Genomic DNA, 6000 nt, shown 5'->3' with positions numbered 1-6000 from the left:
CAGTTTTCTCTCACCAAAGGTGGACTAGACCTTCCCATCTTGAAGGCAGCAATGCCTGTACCTACAGTGTGTGAGCCTTGGGGAGGAGCACTGCAGAGGAGGTGCTGATAGTGGAGGTCATGGGTCTGAGCAGATCAGGAGCGAGAGCTATAAAATAGGGTTTGCAAAACTGGAAGGTTTGTAATTTTGGCATAGCAACAAAGAGAACAAATAGTTTAATGGAGTTTTTCAGGAAATGGCCTTTATTTTGTAAAAATTAAGTTAACTAGTGTCTAAAGGTCAGTATTGATAAGAGGACAACTGATCCTTAGGTAAAGCATTTCATTAAACATTCTCTGGCTGTTTGTCATCTTTGATCTATGCTTCTGTACAAAATATGGGAACTTCACCAGCAGATAAAAGAAGCAGACATCACTGAAGCACGGTGAAAGGAAGCTATAGTACAACCTCCAGTGCAGAAAAGTTGAGGAGAAAGAAATGAACGATGCTGTAAACTTTTAACTCACCAGAACACCTACGAATGAAACAAACTGTGGTAACCCAGCATGCAAGTCATCTAGAAGACAGTGCTAACCTTTGCTCTTTTCACTAAACTCCATAGGATCTTTCATTGCAGCAACTCATAGATGTCATCAGTGTCAGACATGTCCCTATAAGTGGCAGGAACCATCAAGGAACCATCCAAGATCTCTTGATTCTGTGTCATGTTTACCTGGGTCCTCACATCAGCACAGCCAAATTGTGCCAGGTAACACCAGTCTGCCAGGTTACACCTTCTGCCTACTCCCTCTGTGTAAATTATACAAGAGGATGCGATGCCATGTAAGAGAATACAGTGCTTGTCTGTGCAAGGGGATTTCTCTGCTGCCCATTTGCAGCCTAGGTGTGTCACTGATGGGTGTATTCAGGTAGCCAGCTTTGGGCTTCTACCTTGAGGTGCTGCAGGACCTGAGTCTACTGGACCTGAAACCTTACAGGCTTCACTGGTAGTTCATCATGGAAGAAGACGATTCACAACACCTAAGATAATATTCTGATCTGAATTGCCCTCTGGAAGAGCAGGATTGTCAGGGCTCTGCATGCTTGAACAGACCTTTTTAATGGCCCTGATCAGCTTTGTCCGGGACACCCACCAACACCCTCTGCCCATGGCCCAGGAGCGCAGCTCCAGCCTGAGCACCCAGATGTTGTCCGAGCTCTGCTGCAGGTGTGCCTGTGCCTTGCTCTGTTCCCTGCTGTCCTCACTTACTGACCGGTCTTGCTGGATGGACCTGAGACTTGCCGGTCTCCAGACCTCTCTGATGGTCTGTGGATCGACGCTGTGGCCTGGTCCCCAGTCATGTCTCTGGCCCCATCTTCTGCTGTTTCTCACCAGACTCCCAGGGCACTGACAATGGAACCCGGCCCACAAAGCTCAGAAGTCCCCCAGAAAGGGACAAAATCTATTTGCAAGAATCAGAAGAGTTCGAATAATTCATAGAAGCAAATAATTCACAGGGCAGAGAGAGACTGCCCCCAGTGCTGCTGGTTCAGCCTGGTAGGAGAAGCCAGCCCAGACCTGCTGCCCCAGTCCTACCTCAGGAGTTGCTGTAATGCATTCAAACAGTCTTCTCCACAAGTAGAATTAAATGTCAAGTCCCTCAGTACACAGAGCACACAGATCTGTAGCGATAAAGGAAATATGGCTTAAATTCTTCCAGTGGTGTTATTGCAACGATAATACCATAGTAGAGCTCTGCTGAGGCAAACCACTTTGGAAATCCTACTGTATTTAGTAATTCTGTGGTTTTATCAGGAAATCACTTGTGCTCACCATCAAAGGCCTGCAGGTTGTTTTGACTCTGAACACGTTAGGCTGCCTAGGTATTTTTGTGTCCAAATAAATTTTATATGTATTAATGTTAGCAGATGAAGAAACTATGTGTATCTAATGGCAAATTCAAGGCAAACAAATGCTTCCTTTGATATTGAGCGGTGCTTCTGTCAACAGGCACCAGCTGATAACTCTGTTCCTTGTAAAAGAAAAATATCTTGCTTTTTTCATGCAAAATGGAGGACAGGATGAGCTAAGGTAGCAGGACAGTACATTTGCATAGCTGTATAAAAATAACAAGCTGATCCAAAAACCACAGAAGATTTGTCAAATGTTAAAGGTAAGTCCTAGATTGCTTGTTATCATCAAATTTAGTTTGCTGCAGCCTGATGAGGTGATATCACGTGGTGTAAGTGAAAGTGGGTGAGTGTAGCTAAGCGACTCCACAGAGCTCTCCCACCGCCAGGTGAATCCCAGCCTTTCAGGAATCAACACCGTAGAGACAACAGAGGCACTTTCTGGTGTCTGGGGGTGCCAGTGCTTTCAGTGGGATACAAAACTGAAATATTGATCACATTCATTGTTTAATTAGTTGCTGAGGCGTTTTATAAGACTGTATAATTGCTTATTCATGTAACTTGTCTGCCACATGATTAGCATGTGGTTAAATGGCTATGTTGCACATCAGTACCCCCCACCAATATCAATGGAGTATTTTCACTCACAAATTAGGCACACCATTTTGAGAGTCACTGCTTGTTCAGATACATTTCTAGGTTCATATAAGTGGTCAATTCACAAACTTCATAGACTATCAAGCCAAAATGTATTGTTGCCATCAGCTAGTCTCTCTACATCAACTCTGTACCAACTAGTGCCTCTACACCAATGCAGGCAACATGGGCAACAAACGAGAGGAGTTGGGAGCCACTGTGCTGCTAGAAAGCTATGACCTAGTTGCCATTATTGAAACTTAGATGAATCCCACGACTGGACTGCGGCTAGGGATGGCTGCAGGCTGTTCAGAAGGGACAGGCAAGGAAGGAAGGGCGGAGGCATTGCCATCTACGTTAAGGAAAGGATAAGAGTGTGAAGAGCTGTCTCTGAAGAATAGCCACAAGCAGGTTGAAAGCTTATGGGTAAGAATCAGAGACTGAGGCAACAAAGGGAACCTTGTGGTTGGTGTCTACTACGGGCTGCCTGATCAAGGGGAGCCTATTGATGACGCCTTCTTACTCCGGCTACAGGACACATCGCGCTCACAGGTTCTCATCCTACTGGGGGACTTAACCACCCCAACATCTGCTGGAAAAGTAGCATGGTGAGCTGTAGGCAATCGAGGAGACTCCTGGAGTGCACTGAGGATAACTTCTTAAGCCAGGTAATAGGCAGCCCTACCAGAGGGGATGTGATACTGGACCTGTTGGTCACCAACACAAGTGAGCTAATTGGTGATACCAAAATTGGAGGGAGCCTGGGCTGCAGTGATCATGCGCTGGTGGAGTTCGCAGTCCTGAGGGATATGGGGCAGGCGAAAAGTAAAGTCAGGACCCTTCCAGGTCTTCAAGGAGTTAGTCAATAAGATCCCTGGGAAACTGCCCTTGGGGACAAGGGAGCAGATCTTTAAGGATGCTTTCCACAGAGCTCAAGAGCTCTCGATCCCCAGGAGTAAGAAATCGGGAAAGGAAGGCAAGAAACCAGCATGGCTGAGTGGAGACCTGCTGGTCAAATTAAAGGGCAGGAAGGAAATGCACAGGCAGCGGAAGCAGGGACAGGTATCCTGGGAAGAGTACAGGGATGCTGCCCAGTTGTGTAGGGATGTGGTCAGGAAGGCCAAGGTGTGGCTGGAGCTGAACTTGGCAAGGGATGCAAAGAATAAGAAGAAGGGCTTCTACAGGTATGTCAGCCAGAAAAGGAAGGTCAAAGAAAGCGTACCCCCTCTGATGAGCAAGACTGGCAGACTGGTAAAAACAGACAAGGAGAAGGCTGAGGTACTCAATGACTTCTTTGCCTCAGTCTCCACTGGCAGTGTCTCTTCCCATGGGGATGGACTGCAAGATGGAGACTGGATGAGCAAAGTCTCTCCCACTGTAAGAGACGATCAAGTTTGAGACCACTTGGGGAACCTAAACATGCAGAAGTCTATGGGACCTTATGAGATGCATCCCAGAGTCCTGAGGGAACTGGCTGATGTCGTTGCCAAGCCACTCTCCAGGATATTTGAAAAGTCCTGGCAGTCAGGTGAAGTCCCTGGAGACTGGAAAAAGGGAAACATTGCACCCATTTGTAAAAAGGGCAGAAAGGAGGACCCTGGGAACTACTGACCTGTCAGCCTCACCTCTGTGCCTGGGAAGATCATGGAGCAGATCCTCCTAGAAGCTGTGTTAAGGTGGACATGGAGGACAGGGAGGTGATTTGAGACAGCCATCATGGCTTCACCAAGGGCAAGGCCTGTCTCACCAACCTAGTGGCCTTCTAGGATGGAGTGACTCCATCAGTGGATGATGGAAGAGCTACGGATGTCATTTATCTGGACTTCTGTAAGTCTTATATCTGGACTTTGACACAGTCCCCCACAACGTCCTTCTCTCCAAATTGGAGAGACATGGAGTTGATGGGTGGACTGTTGGGTGGATGAGGAATTGGTTGGATGGTCACACCCAGAGGGTAGTGGTCAATGGCTCAATGTCCAGATGGAGATCGGTGATGAGTGATGTCCCTCAGGGGTCTGTATTGGGACCAGTACTATTTAATATCTTCATCAATGACACAGACAGTGGGACTAAGTGCATCCTCAGTAAGTTTGCAGATGACAGCAAGCTGAGTGGTGCAGTTGACACACCTGAGGGACAGGATGCCATCCAGAGGGACCTGGACAAGCTTGAGGGGTGGGCTCATGTAAACCTCATGCACCTGAGTTGAGGCAACCCCCGGTATCAATACAGGTTGGAGGATGAAGGGTTTGAGAGCAACCCTACTGAGAAGGACTTGGGGGTACTGGTGGGTGAAAAGCTGAACATGAGCCAGCAATGTGCGCTCGCAGCCCAGAAGGCCAACTGTATCCTGGGTTGCATCCAAAGTGTGACCAGCAGGTCAAGGGGGGTGATTCTGCCCCTCTACTGTGCTCTGGTGAAACCCCACCTGGAGTCCTGCATCCAGCTCTGGAGCCCTCAGCACAGGAAAGACGTGGACCTGTTGGAGAGGGTCCAGAGGAGGCCACAAAAATGATCAGAGGGTGTCCTGGTTTTGGCCAGGGTAGAGTTAATTTCCTTCACAGAAGCTAGTGTGAGGATGTTTTGGATTTGGGATGAGAAACTGTTGATAACATGCTGATGTTTTGAGTTGTTGCTAAGTAGTAAAGGACAGTCCAGCTTCTCGTGCCGGCCTGCCAGCAAGAAGGCTGGGGGTGCACGGGAAGCTGGGAGGGGACACAGCCAGGACAGCTGATCCAGGCTGGCCAAAGAGATATTCCATACCATACGACGTCATGCTCAGTATATAAAGCTGGGACGAAGAAGAAGGAAGGGGTGGAGGGACGTTCAGAGTGATGGTGTCTGTCTTCCCCAGAAACCATTACGCATGGTGGAGCCCTGCTTCCCTGGAGATGGGAACACCTGCCTGCCCATGAGGAGTGGTGAATGGATTCCTTGTTTTGCTTTGCTTGTGTGCACGGCTTTTGCTTTACTTATTAAACTGTCTTTACCTCAAACCATGAGTTTCCTCTTCCGATTCTCTCCCTCATCCCACCGTGGGGGCGTGAGCGAGCGGCTGCGCGGTGCTTAGTTGCCGGCTGGGGCTAAACCACGACAGAGGGCTGGAACACCTCTCCTGTGAGGACAGGCTGAGAGAGTTGGGGTTGTTTGGCCTGGAGAAGAGAAGGCTCTGGGGACACCTTCTTGCAGCCTTCCAGTACTTCAAGGTGGCTTGTAAGAAAGATGGGGACAGCTTTTTAGCAGGGGCTGTTGCGACAGGACAAGGGGTAGAGGTTTTAAGCTAACATCTGCTAGAGGTGATGCAGAGGAGCATGCTGACTGCAGTTCAGCAAGGCTGTTCAGTGACTGCTTAACTTTAAACCCCACTAGCATGCCCCATGATTACTGACACCTCAGTGGGCCTACTCCTGTGCTTAAAATTAACTATCTGCTTGAACATTTTGCTGTCTAGCATCTCACTGCTCTCCACTTAGT

The sequence above is a fragment of the Phaethon aethereus genome (genome assembly GCF_964289735.1).
Source record: "Phaethon aethereus genome assembly, chromosome: 1".
In the NCBI taxonomy this organism is placed as follows: Eukaryota; Metazoa; Chordata; class Aves; order Phaethontiformes; family Phaethontidae; genus Phaethon; species Phaethon aethereus.
This window is presented reverse-complemented; position numbering follows the sequence as displayed.